This window comes from Vitis vinifera, chromosome 16, assembly GCF_030704535.1.
Source record: "Vitis vinifera cultivar Pinot Noir 40024 chromosome 16, ASM3070453v1".
NCBI lineage: Eukaryota > Viridiplantae > Streptophyta > Magnoliopsida > Vitales > Vitaceae > Vitis > Vitis vinifera.
The window spans coordinates 1,896,810-1,915,283 of NC_081820.1; the positions used below are offsets into that span (position 1 = coordinate 1,896,810).

The 18,474-nt window shown below is 30.5% G+C and overlaps 1 pseudogene; it reads right to left on the reverse strand.

The window, feature by feature from the left end:
* Positions 1–8,893: 8,893 nt before the first annotated feature.
* LOC104882009 (bark storage protein A-like) lies at positions 8,894–15,161 on the reverse strand (annotated as a pseudogene).
* Between the last annotated feature and the right edge of the window lie 3,313 nt (positions 15,162–18,474).

Sequence of the window (18,474 nt, forward strand, 5' to 3'; positions counted from 1 at the left end):
AGAAATCCCCAAGTTAAGGGTAATGAGAGTCCTAAGTACGTGTCTTTGAAGTTAGGGATAATGAGAGTCCAGAGTACATGTCTTTGAGTGTCATATATTTGCTGCTAAATTAAGCATCATCTTCTCCATGGTGATGAATCCATGCAGCTTATAATAAAGTTGTATGTATTATATTATGCTGAGGGTTTGGTAGGTTGATTTCTGAGTTCTCATATGATAATACTAAATCCCACTCATTCTCCACCGTTTTATTATTCTTCCGGCCGTCAGTGATACAGCTGTCCTTCTGATTATTATAAACAAAAAAGATAAGTCAAAATAGCTTTAACTAACTACTTTTAATCATTAATAATTTTCAAAAGACTCATGTACCAGAAATTGAAAGACAACCATCACTCCCCACTCTCACTACGTATTATTGTTCAGTCATACTTCTAAATATTCAATTCTTTTGAAATGACCTTTAATCACGTAATTCAACCTTGGGGTGTATATATATACGTTCTAAATCTTTTTAATTAGGTTTTATTTTTCTTGTCTAAAAATCAAAAGGACTAATACAGCATAATTAATTAATATAAAGTCAATTGGTTTACGCATCTATCATCCAATCTCCCACCATATCAATTCTAGGTCAGGCTATCCTGCACAAGCTTGCACTGAGAGACGATAATATTTATTCCACCGGGAGATCGTTTTGATTGGCATTTGAACCCACTTCTATCATCTTCCTATCTTGATTGTCCTGGACAAATACAAAACGATTGGCATTTGAACCCACTTCTATCTTCTTCCTATCTTGATTGTCCTGGCCAAATATGTCCTTGATTCGACTATTCTTTACATTATTATCTAAAAAACACCTATTAGGAAATAAACAATCTCGCCCACAATAGTTGGTTTTACTTATTTTCTTTAAGACAACTGTTTTAAAAAATAATGGGATAAATATGAAGAATAATTAAAACCCACAAATTTTACCTTTTTTAAAAAAAAATAATGAGATAAATATGAAGAATAATTAAAATAAAATATTATATATAAAATTCATTTTTTAAAAATATTTGAAAACATAGAAAATGATTTGAAATTATTCTAAATTCATAAATAAGTTTTTGCTCTCATAAGCATAAATAAGTACTATATTTAAAGTTGTTTTCAAAGATTATTTTTTGGGAATAATTTTCAAAAACCTTCCCAAGAAAACCCTATTTCTTCCAAACTATGTTTCGCTATATTGAATCCTCACCCCCATGGACTTGGTTTGCATGCAAGAAACCCTACTAAGATGCTCTCTAGTCTTCCTATTACCTCAAACCCTCAGTTTTAGTTCCTACTTTTTTCTTCCTAATTGTCTAAATTGCTTCTACTTTTCTAAAAATGTTGAAGGGGAAGAACAAACCTTTTAAGACCCAGAAATGTTTAGAGTTCATTTTATTTTTGGGTTCACAGCAAACCGATTGATTTTTCACTTCTTAATTATTTTGTCCAAATATCATATTTTTTATGTGGAGGGATAGAAGTCGTAATTATTTGCTTAAGCTTTGTGAATATAATGTACGAATTTTTATTTCATCTGTTTTTTTAATTTGATTTTGTGGAAAGTTTACCAGAAAAATAAATCTAAGAGAAGGTAACCTTCCCCAACTATATATGTCCTTAAGTCATTTTCGCTACCATGTTCTAATCCAAATTTGGAAGGTTTTAAACAAATTACACCAAGTTGTAAATCCAAATAGGTCTAGTTTGGTTGGACTTCTAAGAAATAAAAAACGCATTTTTAGGCTTAATAAGAGTTTCACACTTTACCTAATTTTGTTTAAAGAGTTTATAGCTCAAAAAAAAAAAAAGTTTAATGTGGGAACCAAGAAAATATTGGTTTTTATGGAAGTTCTATTTTGACTTATACATCTAAGAAGTTCTTTCCTATGAACTAAAACTTTCATAATATTGATGATCTCAATCTAAAGAGCTTTTAGCTTTTTTATCCCACTTAGTAGGAGATCTTTTGAGTTTTTGATTCCCAAACCCCTTTGCCTTGTTCCTACATCTAATGCTATCGATAATTCGTCTACTCTTTCATACATTTATGTATTACTTTAATATACATTATTGGTTAATTTACTAAAAATTCAAGCTTTTGATACGATGAATCATTTTATTTGTTAGGGGTTCAAATTATTTTTGTTCTTTAGTTCATATATATATATATATGAGATTAATATTTAATAAGTCAAAACTCTTCCTTAAATTTAAGAAAAAACATCCCCACATAGATGGATAGACATTTATATATATATATAATCAAAAGGACAAGTTTTCTTTAAACTAAGAGAGATGAAGATAAGGAAGGAGTGTGTAAAAAGGTAAGGTCCAACAAACAATATGGTCCAAATATAATTCCCATTTTTAAGCCATGATAGAAGTTTATTTATTATTAATAAACTTTCATAATATCAAAATTACCCTTTTAAAAGTATGACTTTGGCTCTCAGTTGAGACCATTTTTTCTCTTTACTTAAAATAAAAATTAAAAAAATCATAATTTTTAAAGGACAATTTCGGTATCATAAAGTATTAAGATTCTCTTAACTGTGAAGAATAAAATTCTGTTAGTTAGTTAAACAATTGTTTTTGTAAGAAGATGGGCTGGAATTAGCTACAGATTAGTTTCAGATTAGTTATAGCATTCTTTGTTTCCGGCCTCCTATATCTAGAGCTTTTCTGCTCATATTTCTAATGAAAGAAATAGAACGGTATAGAACACTCTGTTTCTTCTTTTCTCTTCTTTGCTATGTTTCTTTTTCTCTTTTCTACTCTGTTTTTTTTTTCATAATATGGTATCAGAGCAATTGTTTGCTCGCCATACTCTGTTTTGTCTTCTTTCATCACTGATGACTCGAGGAATCACAATCACTCGTGCTACCACCAGTGTCCCTAACTCATTGTCATCTATGGAAGATTCAACAAGTCTTTATTTCCTCCACAATTCAGATCATCCTGGTATTGTTCTCGTTTCCCATCATCCCACTAGTGCTAACTATAATACTTGGAGCAGAGCCATGGTTTTGACACTCACTGCCAAGAATAAGTCAATTTCATTGATGGGAGTATCCCTCGCCCTGAATCTGATGATCTTTTTTTTTGGTATGTGGATTTGCTACAATAGCATGGTAATTTCTTGGATTCTCAATTCTGTTCATTAGGACATAGCCGATAGCCTTTTTTACTTTGATACCGTTGTGGGAATTTAGAATGATCTTCGGGATAGATTTCGTCAAAGTAATGGTTCAAGAATTTTTCAAGTCAAAAAACTTCTTATAGATTTAAATCAAGGATCCTTGGATGTAGATACTTACTATACCTGACTGAAAATTCTTTAGGGTGAGCTTAAGGGTTTCCAACCCCTTCCAGAATGTGCTTGTGGTACTATGAAGACTTGGATGGAATTTTAGCAACAAGAATATGTGATGCAATTTCTTATGGGCCTCAATGAATCCTTTGTTCAAACACATTCTTCGATCTTAATGATGGAGCCTCTTCCTCCAATTGATAAAGTTTTCTTACTAGTTGTACAAAATGAACGACAACGCTCCATTAATTATGCGTTATACTCCACCTGATTCAGTAGCTACAAATGATTCCAATTCCACCGTTGCAATTTCAGTTGCCAAATTGAATTTCAAGCCTAAGAAGGATCGACCCACTTGTTCTCATTGTGGAATTTTGGGTCACACTGTTGATAAGTGTTATAAACTTTATGGATATCCACCTAGATATAAATTCAAATCCAAGAATCCTCATGCTAAAGCTCAAGCAAATCAAACTATTTCTAGCACCATTGAAGCCTCTGGTACAGCTAATTCACCACTTGCTTCACTAACTCCAGCTTAATGTCAACAACTCATTGCTCTTTTGAGCTCTTAGCTCCATGAAAATACTCCTGCCACTCTTGAATTGCAACAGCTTGGACCATCAGTCTCCAGTTTCAGCGGTATATTTTTCCTTTCTTCAGTTTTGTTTCCTAATTCCCTTGATTTCTTGGCTTGGTTGTTGGACACAGGTGCTACTCATCATGTCTATTGCTCCTTTGTTTCATCAGTCCCAACATCAAATTCCTCTGTTACTCTTCCTAATGGTCACTTGGTGTCAATTAATAGAATAGGATCTATACAATTATCACCTCATATCACCTTGATTAATGTTCTTTTTGTGCCTCAATTTCAATTTAATCTTTTGTCCGTCAGTGCTCTTACACAAAGCCATAAATATTCTACTAATTTTCTCTCTCATTCTTGTCTTATTCAGGACCATTCACAGGCCAAAATGATTGGGATAGGTAGACGACACGGGAACCTCTATGTCTTGGATTTTTCCAGTTTAGTGTCTCAATCATTTGACATGTCAACAACTTGTAATAATTTTTCTTCATCCCCAATTGAACTTTGGCATTATCGTTTGGGACACCCATCATACGCAAAAATTCATACTCTAAAGGATGATTTGAATGTTTCTCAAATTTCTGAGACTCCATCTCATTGTTCAATATGTCATTTGGCGAAGCAACGTCGTTTACCATTTATGTCTTCAAACAATTTATCAAATTCTCATTTTCAATTGATTCACATTGATGTTTGGGGTCCTTTTCATACAATCACCACTGAGGGATATCATAGTTTTTTTACCATTGTTGATGATTGTACATGATTTACTTGGGTATATTTTCTATGTGCAAAATCTGAAGTTTTGTTGTTTTTCCAAAAAAATTTACTCTTATTCAAACTCAATTTGATGTGAAAATAAAGTCTATCATCTCAGATAATGCACCTGAATTGGCCTTTTCTGATTTCTTTCGTGCCCAAGGAATTTTGTCCTTTCATTCTTGCATTGAAACTCCACAACAAAACTCTGTTGTGGAACGGAAACATCGACACATTTTGAATATTGCTTGGGCTTTGTACTTTCAATCAAACTTGCCTTTGCCTCATTGGAGTAATTGCATTCTCACAACTGTATATCTTATTAATCACACTCTTTCACCATTATTGATAAAAAAAACCCCATTTGAGTTGTTGTTTAAAAGGAAACCTTCATATTCTCATCTTAAGGCCTTTGGTTGTTTGTGTTATGCTTCCACTTTGAACCATTCTCGTACAAAATTTTCACCTCGTGCTATCAAAGTTGTATTCCTTGGTTATCCCCCTGGTTATAAAGCCTATAAACTACTTGACTTGTCCACTAACACCATTTTTATCTCTTGTGATGTCATTTTTGATGAGTCAATATTTTCTTTCCAAAATGATGACTCACAACCCTATCATTCTAATTTTTTCTCTGATCTTGTTTTTCCCCTTCCTATTTCCATTTCTTCCAATAATTCAACAAATCCTTCCTTTAGTCCAATTTCATCCTCTATTGATCGTCCCACCCGGTTTAGGAGAACACCTTTTTACCTTTAAGATTATCATTGTTCCTCAACTTCCTTTGCTTCACAATCTACTTGCCACCCTTTATCTCAAGTACTTGATTCCCATAAATTATCCACTCCTCACACATCTCTTGTCAATGTCATTTCTTCAAATTTTGAGCCTACTACTTATTCTGAGGTTGCAATTATTCCAGAGTGGCAAGTAGCAATGTTTGAGGAATTGAGAGCTCTTAAGGAAAATAGAACTTGGTCATTGACCACACTACCTCCTGGTAAACACATTGTTGGATGCAAGTGGATCTACCGAATCAAGTATCGACCCGATGGAACCATTGAACGATGTAAAGCCCGTTTAGTAGCCAAAGGCTACACTCAACAAGAAGGTGTTGATTACCTTGACACTTTTTCTCCCGTTGCAAAATTGGTAACTGTTAAGGTTCTTCTTGCTCTAGTTGTTGTTCATGGCTGGAGTCTCACTCAACTCAATGTCAATAATGCATTTTTGCATGGTGATCTTCATGAGGAAGTCTACATATCTTTACCACCTAGTCTTCACCATGAGGGGGACTTCTTACCTATCAACACTGTTTGCAAACTTCACAAGTCCCTTTATTGGCTAAAACAACCATCTCACCAATGGTTCTCTAAGTTCTCTAATGTTCTTATCAACACAAGTTTTAAACAATCAGCTTCTACCAATTCTCTATTTGCTAAGATGAATGGTAATTATTTCATTACATTACTAGTTTATGTTGATGACATTGTCATAACAAGTAATAATCAAGAAAATGTGGATGAGTTGAAGAAGTTTCTTAATGGCTGTTTTAAACTTAAAGATCTAGGAAATCTGAAATATTTCCTTGGTCTTGAAGCTGGTAGATCCTTTAAAGGAATTTCTGTTAGTCAACAGCACTATGCTTTGCAACTTTTGTCTGACACGGGATATCTTGGCTGCAAAACTAGAAAGACTCCTATGGATCCAAATGTTAAACTCTCACAAGATGAAGGAGATTTACTTGATGATCCTTCTATGTATAGAAGAATGATTGGTAAATTACTTTACCTTACAATAACAAGACCAAATTTATCATTTTCTATCAATCGATTGAGTCAGTTTCTTGCCAAGCCTCGGATTCCTCATTTACAAGTAGCATATCATGTTTTATAGTATGTTAAAGCTACAATTGGTCAAGGTCTCTTTTATTCCTCTTCATTTGCCATTGAATTGAAAGCTTTTGCAGATTTTGATTGGGCTACTTGTCTAGATACCAGGAGATCAATTAGTGGATTTTGTGTTTTCATTGGTGATTCCTTAGTCTCTTGGAAGTCAAAGAAACAACACACTGTGTCTAGATCAACTGCTGAAGTTGAATACCATTCCATGGCAAATGCCATTTGTGAATTAATGTGGTTGTTTTCCTTATTCAAAGATTTTCACATAAATCATCCACAATTAGCATTTTTGTTTTGTGATAATCAAGTTGCCTTGCACATAGCAGCAATTCCTATTTTGCATGAAAGAACGAAACATATTGAAATTGATTGTCACTTAGTGAGGGAGAAAGTCTAAGATGTCAGATTAAAAACACTTCATGTTTCTTCTCAACATCAAGTAGTAGACCTATTGACAAAGGCCCTTCATCTAACACATTGCACACTTCTACTTGGCAAGATGGGAACTCACAATATTCATTCTCCATCTTGAGGGGGAGTATTAAGATTCTCTTAACTATGAAGAATAAAATTTTGTTAGTTAATTAAACAATTGTTTTTGTAAGAGGATCAGCTGGAATTAGTTACAGATTAGCTACAGATTAGTTTCTTATTAGTTATAGTATTCTTTGTTTCCAGCCTCCTATATCTAGAGCTTTCCTACTCATATTTTTGATGAAGAACACGAAGATCACAGTGACCGTACCTGAAAATCTCCTCTCCGAGTAGTAATCTGTCTATCTTATAGTACTCTTCCTTTCCTAAACCCGACTTGATCTCCCTCAGTTTCTCTGCTTTTCTCTTTGATTTTTCCCTCTATTTCTCTCTGCACCTCTACTCTCCCTCATAGAGAAAATCAGAATACTTACCGTCCCTTCTAGTCTCCTGCCAGTCCTCCCTAAAATCCTGTCCTTGCTTCCTTCCTTTTCTCATAAGTTAACAATCGTCCCCTCTCTCAAAATAATAAATAAATAAATAAATAAATCAGCAACTCCCATTTTGTGGTTGTGTGCTTCTCCTCCTCTGGCTTTACCCTTTTTTCCTTTGGTTTTCTCCCCTTTTGCTGTGTGATGTGGAGATGCTTTTAAAGGATGCAATGCGTGCCTTCCTTCTGGTGCCTGATCTTAGTATGTATTCTCCTTGTTATATGTGCCCCTAGTTAGAAAATAAGAAAATCTCCTATTTTTTTCCCATGTGTCTATCCGTCCATGGAGATTGCATCCCTCCAAAAATTCCTCTTTGTATGGACGTTTCCATATATTTTTGAATGGGCATCAACTTCCTCTCCTTCCTTGTAACCGTGTCTTTCTTATATGCATGGTGGGGATATCTTTATTCAAAGTTGTCACTTTCCTTTTTCAAAAATTTTGGTGATCCTCCTTCCAAACAAATGGTAGCCCGTTTCCTCATGCAAAATAGAATTAAATAAATATAAGTTAGAAATCATGTAATTGAGAAATAAAAAAAAATAAAAAAAAAATAAAAAAAACAAATAAATAAAACAAACCAAAATACAAATATCATGTATGCAACTAAAAGAATCAAGATATTCAACTAATGCAATATATAATAATCAAAATATCAAACTCATACAACCAAAGATTGGAAAACCATCTCATGCAATCAAAAATCAAATCAAAACTCACCTAATCCTAAAATTAATCAATCAAAAACTAAGCCTAGAAAAGTACCTAAGTGAAGAAAAACTAAACTAAACTTAAGGAGCTATCAAGGTCACTATGTGGGCTCTAGATAAGTCCTTGAACCAAAGAGGCTTTGAAGGTAGCTCCGTGAGTGTCAATGAGCCATCAAGAAATTATTGTGGAATACTAAAAAAACACTTAATAGGACATGTGTTAAGGGGACAAAATGGAGGGTCTACAAGTTGGATCCATGAAAGTAGTGTATAAGATTAAACTCTCTTCAATAAGATTGTAAATAAAAAGTTTCATTAAAATTCAATATTGCTCTTATACCAAATGAAATCCAAAAAAGAGAATGCAAGAAAAAAAAAATACATACATATATATATATATATAAATAGGGTTTCTTATCATAGACACTCTTTTAAAAAATATATATATACAACACCATTAGAGTTTAAATATGTCTAATAAAAACTAGCTTACCCTTATTCCTAAAAAGAAAGAGAATAATTCTAATATTTAACTAAATAAATAATTAACTCTAACAGAATCTACCATTTTCTAAGGAAAGAAAATCCCAGCCTACCATACATATAGCAATAAAGGCTTAGTGATCATGGACGTTGCCCTTCCTACCCAGCAAACCAATAAACTCAACTACAACCCTAACTGCATTTGTAGCTGCCAAAGAAAAGCTTGAAGATGATAGTGTTCCTCCCATCCCAGCTATGTCTGATATGCCCCGAAATACAACACTCGGCACTCCATTGGACATAGATGCTTGTACATAATATCAACCATTCCAAATGTTACAGAGCTAAAACTAATAAAGAAAACCCTAGGCCTATTTGGTAACTACTTTTTAAAACAATTTTTAGAACAAATAACCAAGAAACATGTTTAATAACCAGAAATAGAAAGCATGGTGGTTTAAGAGAACATCTTTTAGGCTTTATTTGAAAAGTATTTTAAAAAATAGTTCTAAAAAACAAATTTTGATAACGATTTATGAAAATTATTATATGGTATTTCATATAACAAAAGTCTGTTTGAAAACTTGAAATGATTTTTTATCTATTTTCTATATTTTTAAATATCATTCTTCATATTTATATAATTATTTTTCAAAACAGTCATAAAAAAATGAAAACAAGTGAAAATAATTAAAAAATGTTTTATGAAAATACCATATTTCTATTTTTAAGAATAGAAAACCGTTTTTTATTTTTCTAATTGTCAAACATATTTTCTTGTTTTTTTTGTCTTGGAGAGCATATATTTATTTTCTAAAACAGTTGTCAAAGAGTGCCAATTGTTTTTGGTTGTTTTCATTCTAATGATTGCTTTAAAAAATAATTATATAAACATAAAGAATGATTAAAAATAAAACACAATATATATAATTTATTTTTAAAAACATGGAAAATAGATTAAGAATATTTTAATTTACAAATATACTTTTGTTAAAAAAAATTAAAATATTATTCTTAAAAACTGTTTTTAAAAATACTTCCTGAATATAACACTTGTTTTACCATTACTATAGTCGCATTCTCTTCATCCACAATCGAGATGTTTAAGGTCTTGAAAAGGAATTCATTGTATCCCGCATTATCGACAAATATATGCGCAGAAGAACCTCTCAATCCTTATGCAACTTTTGGTTTTTCCGGTAGGCAATATGTCTCGTTTAAGCACCACTGCAACTTCACTTCCTGGGACATGGAAAATAGTGGTCATGAATTCACTTGGAAACAGGCCTGAATTCACCATAAATAGTAGCTCAAATTATCAGAGGGAAGTTTGAAGAGTTGAAGAAGATGGTGAACCTGAAGTTGAGTGGCCAGGTTGAACCATTTTGGATCGGTTTCAAGACAGAAGAACTCTTGCATTGGCCGCCCAGTGGAGTATAATTGCACTGGCGTGAACTCCAATTCTGCCAAAAGGTTTTCTCCCTTGATTGGTAAGTTGTAGTCCCCAAATTTCAATTCGGATATTAATGCTTCTTTCTTTTATTTGAAGTTCTATGCGTGACCAAATTTGCATCAGTATTCATTTGGAAAAATGTCAACCCTAAACCCAATCCAATATAAAAGAGATGAAATCCAAGCATTGGGAAAGAGAAATTAATATGTCTACAATTCAAAACCAGTTTTAATGGTTGAGGCTTTGAGTCAAGTTTCAACTCATACCTTCCACTTCCAAGAACCTGTTAGAAAAAAGTTAGAACCAGTTCGAAGAGAGGTGAAATCCAAACATTGAAAAAAGCAAATATGCCTACAGTTTAAAACCAATTCTAATGGTTTATCATTTTGATGCAGCTACCAAACCGAAAAGCATAACCAATCAAGTTGCACTATATATATTGTGTCCCTTTGTTTATATTTGCTCTTGTTATTTTGTGTCTTGGTTCATTGTTTGTACCATTATCTAATGATAGATTTTATCATACGCTTCGAACAAGAGGCTAAATTTGATAGTAATAGAGTTGGTACCTTACTTTTTTCCTTATCAGTAATAAATAAATAAAAAATAAAATAAAACATGAACCCTAAATCGATTTTAGTACTAACGAGTAATGAAACGTGTTTTGGAAAAATGTCCCTCAATCCAATATATTTTAAACAAAAATGGGAATATGTCTATATACGGTTCAAAACTGTTCCTAATGATTAATTATTTAAAAAAATCATAAATAAATCTAAATCCTAAATCATAATCCTAATCGTTACAATATTAAAGATTTATGAAATTCAAACGTTGGAAAAAGGGATACGCTTGCGGCTCAAAACCATTATTAATGGTTGATACAATAGTAGAAAGTGGTGAAATCCAAAAATTGTAAAATAATAATAATAAAAAAAGAATTTGCCAACAATTTCTTGGTTATTTTTGGCTTCTAAGCTAGCCAAAGTTTAGCACTATATGAAGTTGACACTTTTACTCATGTAAGTATGACTAAAAAAGGTAAAATTCAACAAAAGTATATGGTAATTTCTGCGATAAAAATGATGACAAATTAGGTATTATCATCATACCAAATTTCATTTATTATATAGGGAAAGCTTCACAATATTGGTGTCATTGGAGTTTAGGGTTTAGGGCATAGACTTTATTAATGCAAGTTTGGTATGCATTACTCGATTATGCATAAAAAAAATAAAATAAAATAAAAAATAAAACTAAAAATAAAAACCCTTAGGAGAATAACATGAGCAATCCATCTTGCTTCATAAAACTCAAAAATCTTTCATCCACCAAATGATATATTGTGTCTTACTATGGGTCTATTTGGGAGTCATTCTTAAAAAAAATACTTCTAATAAAAAAAATTAGGTGTTTAGTAAAATTTTAAAGATCATTTTTAAAAATTTAAAGAATGAAGTGATTCTTGGAGCAACACTTAATATCTTTTGGTATGGGACTAGAAGGTTTTATTATTTAAATAAGGTTATTAACTTATCGAATATTCATTTATTAAGGTTTTACTCTAATTGGAAAATCGATTCCAAATATGATAAGGTAGTTCTAAATCTTTCAAAAATCCGCAACATATTTTGAGTATAGCAATCAACTTAATGAGTGAGACTTTTAATTTTATTATTTGCCATTAGTTATTTAGCCATAAGTGAGATTTTGAAAAAACTAATATGGGGTTTGCAAACTCCACAACTTGTTTTCTTAAACATGAAGTGGAACTTGATGCAATTTTCTTGAGAGGAAGAGGACTATGCAACCTATTTAAAGATCTTAGACTCTTAAATGGTTGGGAAGTTAGTGGTCTTTAGGATCTTAGGATGATCTAAAGGGCCATGATAAAGTGTTAAGAACTTATTGGAAAGTTGAAGAGTATGAATAGGACTACAAGGAGAAGGAATATTAGCAAGAAGCAATTTTTTTTGCTTCTTCTTCCAGCTCTACCTTAATACTCCAAGGGAGTTTTCTGGTACTTAAATTGTTAGATGACTCCTTAGAATGCTCTAAAGAGCTCTAACATTTCTTAGAAGATTAGGTTAATTTGGAGGTCTAAGTTGCCTTTTCATGAGGGGCTATATATGATTTCATGAATCCTATGAAAATTCATGAGTAAGGAAATTATGAATTGGGTTGTTTTCTTCTTTAATATATTCCATCTGAAAATAGAAAATGTTTAGAATTTCTTGCCCTCTTTGCAAAACTAATTTTGTTGTTTTGTAATCAACATGAACTAAAATTTTTTTATTTAAAAGATCATCTTGAAATTTTGAGATGTACAAACAATGCTCAAATTTTCTTTTTATGTTAGTGTTATAACTGAGTTAGGCTTTGTTCCAAGTCCCTGAGGTGAACTGTTCTAATCTTTTCTTATCACAATCCTTTTGCTTAAGAATCCCACCATACCTTATTTATGAAGCATCTACCTTAATAATCTTAAAGGCTTCAAGATTAGCTAAGTTAAGGCATGACAAGGTCCTAACTTTGTCTTAATGGTGCAAAATATGACTTATGTTCTTGATAAATTCTGGAATATAATTGAGGTTTCTTAAGAAATGTTGTAATTGCTTTTTATCGCTAAGAAACTTATCAGCAAATTGAATTGTTTTTTGAATAGAAGTTATAGTCCCTTGATAAATATGATAACTTAATAATTTAATCTTAGGTAGTATTTGTTTTTTTACTTAATTCTAAATAGAACTTTAATGCTTAATAGTGTTAAGTATCAAAGTGTTTGCTTTTTTAATATTTTATTTCTATTAGACATAAAAAGTAAAGAAAACCATCATGTTCCTTTTTCTATTTAGAAAAAACCAAATATTTTCACTTTTTGTATTCAACAAAAAGTTTATAATAAGTCATGAAAAAGTAAAAAAAAACAAACAACCTAAAGTCTAAAAACAAATTGCTTTCGGTAAAAAGTTAAAAAAAAAAAAAAAACAAACGCCCTCTTAGTCTAGAAAAGATTGATCTTAAAGGCTATAAACTTAAATCATTTTCCTTGATAATTTGGATGAACTTATTAAAATGTTTCTAATGTTCTTCTATGGACGAAACAAATATTAAAACATCATCAATATAAACAATAAGAATTTCTATAAAATATATATATATATATATATATATATATATATATATATATATATAAAATATAAAATAAAAAAAATAAAAAAATAAAAGATTAAAGATCTCGTTCATTATATTTGAGAATTCTAAAGATGCATTCTTAACTTTGAAGGGCAGGATATTCCATTTATAAGGTCCAAAAGGTATGGAGAAAAGCTATCTTATAATAATCCTTTTGAGTAATTTTGATTTGCCAAAATCTTGATTTTCATATCAAACTTAGAAAACATCTTAGGTTTAACTAATCTTTGGAGAAGATCTTTCTTGTTAGGAATAGAACATCTCATTAATCCATCTTAATATGTTATTATAAGAGGTTTGTAATTAATTACAAACCTAAAGTGTTCCTCTTTCCAACTCTACTTTTTTTTTAACATAAAATGTTTAACAACTCCATGGAAATTTAGATTTTCTTATTAAGAATTTATTGAATTTCATTTTGACAATATTTTAGTAATTCCTTATTCATCTAAATTGGTCTTGCTTTAGTGTGAATATCCTTTTCTCTAAATTTTTTATAATAGGGTAATTCTACCTCATGCTTACTCCTGTGCCAAAATGTATTAGGGAATTCTAAATAGACTTCTTTAACCAAATTTTCTTTAAATCTTTTTATGGCTTCTTGAGCCTTCTTGATATTCAATGGATCCTCAATTCTCTTATAATTGGCTTTTTGGATTAAAAAGTTAATATGGTTATTCTTAGCTTAATTCTTTTAGAAATGACAATGAATCTTAATTGATTCAAATTTCTTTTATATGAAGGAATAACAAATTCAAAAAGAATCTCCTAGTTTAGGAGTTCTATTCTTACACCTTGATAATGTGATATATAATGAATAGTAAATAGTTCAATAATATATATATATATATATATATATAGAGAGAGAGAGAGAGAGAGAGAGAGAGAGAGAGAGAGAGAGAGAGATTCTTATTTCAAGTAACCTTATTTTCCACTAGAAATTATATAACCATGTAACAAAAATCATATATAAAAAATTCTTATAAAAATTAAAAGGGCATACACCCAAAATGCTTCATATCAATTTTGAAGTCATGTATTAACACATTATACAATTTAAAAATGTACAAAAAGAATTAAGCAATTAATTACATTAAAATAAAGAGAGAGAAAAAAAGAAGGAAATATATGATCATACCATTTGCTCCACGAACATCACATAAATTACATCTACACCCTTAATCTTTCCAATGTTGAGTCTCCTCCCTATTCTGGGCCTAAGTTGTGCCAAGCCCAAATTCTACAAATAACTCGTCCCTTGTTTGGAACAAAGACAATCAAAGCTAAAATGGGGATTTTTAAGATGCAATCTTAGTATTACTCTACTATAAAGCGCCCACTTTCAAGTTAGAAGCTCTTTCATTAAAATTACTTTAAAACATATCCGAAAATCCTTATTGAGTTAACACCCATGTAAGGCACCCAAACTCTCCACAAGTCATGGGCTAAGTTTGGACTACTCAAATTATGGGCCCAAGCCCATAAACCACATGTCTCCAAACTTCAACCATCCAATTGAATCAAAACAGGAAGAACCATGGGAAGAGAGTGAGAGAGAGATAGAAGTAGAGAAACATACCAGCAAGTTCAAGAAAATCAGAGCTAGGAACAGAGAAACCAGAGACTTGAAGAGTAATTTCTTCAGTGGGAGTAGTCATCAAAAGCCCAACAAAAGGCCCATTTCTCTCATTCACTCTCTCCACAACCCCATGCAGATGGTGGCTCAGCTTCAGCTGCATTGTCTCCTCCACCATCACCAATAATCCCACCAGATCAACGGCTCACAGCCCCCATCTCTACCCACCCATTACTCCTCCCCGCCCTCTGATCATCCAACTCCCTGCTGCTGATGGTGATCGGACGGTTGTGGAGGGTCCTGGGTGTAGGGACCCCTCCTCCTGAGAACACGTGCCACGCACCTCATGGTGACACGAAGCACGTATTACCATCCGGATACACGTGACGCGCCTCTCATATCCGGACTGCCTCAAGGAAGGTCGAACGACACTTATAAGCATAAAACACCCGGACGGCTTCCACAACAAATACATTCGGATGACCAACATAAGCCATCCGAATATAATTGTCCGGGTCATTGACTGAAGTAAGCAAGTCTTACACGTTATCACAACAGCCTGTCATGGCCCACGTTCCACCACCTGTAGAGTGAAGAGACAGGATGAAGTGACAACAAGTCACTTCCCGCGATCACTTCACACGATCACCTACCACGATCTCTGTCAACCGCCCGTAGGGTGATGATAGCCCTGCCACCACCTAATGTCATCATAACAACACAAAATATCTCCCTACCATTAAAGAGGGAATCAAAGCTTCTGATACTATATATATCAACCTTCACGCAAAGAGGAAGGTAAGCTTGCGATACTTAGTAAAAAAGCCAACTGCTTATCTCTCTCTTACCATGGCTGACAAAACCATCGGAGAGTGCGTCCGGACGTCTTTTGCAGGTAAACCGAAAGAATCAAGAACCTGTATTGGTTGAGAACCGCGCATCCATCCATTTGGCAACTACGTGGATCGTCAGGGACGTGAGGCCTCAACACTGGGAAGTGGTAGAGAGTGAAGACTAGAGAGAAAGTTGAAGAGGGCTGTGATTGGTGGGTGTGGGATTGGGTGTGCGACATGGGATCTTTTAACGATGTCCATGTGACCTGTTGGCAGACACGTGCATTCGCTATTCCATCACATGGCTTTATAATTGTCGGCACCACATATATATTGGATTAAATATAAATACTTTTAACATTTTTTTAATGAAATAAATTTTACTCGTGAGATAGGTATACAAAAATTGAAAATATATATATTTTTTGCATTTGTTTGGCATGTTGGAGAAGTGTTTTAAAAAACTATTTTGAAAATTAACTTTTAAAAATTATTCTCCTAAATTTGAAGAGCATGTTTAATCATGTCAAAAGTAGAAAATTGTTTGATCATTATTTTCTAAAAATAATTTTTAAAATTAAAGTAAAATAGAGAATATTTTTTAGATAACAAGTAAAAGTTGTTTTTAATTGTTTTAAAAATAAAAATATATATATAAAAAAATATTTAAAACTCATAAAAAACAAATAAAATTGAACATGAAATTATTTCCTTTCTCCTTTCATGGTTTTATACTGATATCATAAATCTAAAAATATAATTTTCCTTTAAATTACCAGTGCTTTTTAAAATCTCTTTTAATTTTTTTAAAATTTTTCATTACGCAAATAAATTTCACATTAAATTGTACTTGAAAAATAAAATTTATTAATTTTGAAAAATAATTTGAAACTAAAAAATCATTTGAAAATCAAAAATTGATTTATATATATTTATAAATTTTTTTATTAGGCAAATAAATTTCAAATTAAGTAACACTTTGTTTTGGTTTCATTTACGATTTTAGTAATTTAAAAAAAATAAAAATCAAATGGTGAACTACCTACTACTAAAAATTTATGGACAAAAAAATGTTTAAATCTATTATTTCTTTTTTACATACAATCATTACTTTTCTATTTTTTTCATTAAGCAACCGAACTCCAAATTATTCACAAGTCTAATAATTTTTTTTTTTAAAAAAAGAAAACTTAAAACTTAAACAATGATTCAATCAATATCATAAATTTATGGGCAAAAATTGATCTAAAATGACTATTATTTTTCTTTGACATAGAATTATTATTATTATTATTATTATTATTTTAACCAAACAAATAAGCTTCAAATTAAATAAAATAAAAACTTAATATGTTGGATTCATTGACAAGCTTAGTAATTTTTAAAAATAAATTGAAACTCAAATAATAAATTCATTAATGATATAAGTTTATGAATAAAAAATTGATTCCTAATGATTTTATTATTTTTTTTCATGCACATAATTATATTTTTTAAAATTTTCTTCAAATCAAGTGATACTTTGTATTCAATTTATTAATGGATTTAACAATTTTTAAAAATAATTTGGAACTCAAAAATAATTATAATCATTAGATAAAAAAAAAAAAAGATCAAAACTATATATTATAAGTCATGACTTTATTGTTTCTCCGATACACACAAATATATATTTTGAATTTAAGTAAATAGATTATAAATTAAATAAGACATAATTAATAATTTAAATTCTTTAATGAATTTTTTAATTTTTAAGAATAATTTTGAATTCAAAAAAATTAATCTAATTAATTGCCAATTAAATAAAAAATTCTAGAATTTTATGTAAATGAAATGAAAATTTTAACTCATTTACATGTTAAAAATGTTAAACTTTATTCATTATTCATTTTAAATAAAATATCGTTAAAAATTATTATTATTTATTTTTAATCAAAAAAATTTTATCTTTATGTTTCTAACATATACTAAAATAATATATTTTTTTTATAAAAATATAATTTATGATTTTATTATAATATTATTATTCATATTTTACTAAAAATTATTTTTTAATTTATTTGTAATTACAAAACTATTTTCATCTTTAATAAGACCTAAATTAAATTAAATTTATATTATATAAATTGAATATGTAATGTTTTTATAAAACTAAAAAAATATATATATTTTAAAAAACAACTTATCCAAATAAATTTTTTGTTTTTATTTTTAAATATTATTTTTATAAACAACTTGTCAAACACTCTTATTTTTATAAAACACTACAAAATTATTTTTTGTTCATTAACTTACAAATAATTTTTAAAAACAAGTTAAAAAAATCATGACCCAATGAGACTCAAATATTTGAAACCTCTTTTCTATATTTTTAAATATTTTTTAAATATAAGCTTTATTTATAATATTGTATTTTTTAATCATTCATCATATTTATATAATTATCTTTTAAAGTAATTGAAAATAATAAAAAAAAATGCCCTCAAAGGTTGAATTATGCTACATTAGTTATGATTAAAATAAAACCAGTTGACTTTATCTTAATTAGCTATGCTATATTAGTTCTTTTAATTTTCAGACAAGAAAAATAAAACCTAATTAAAAAGATTTAGAACATATATATATATATATATATATTTATATATATATATTTATATA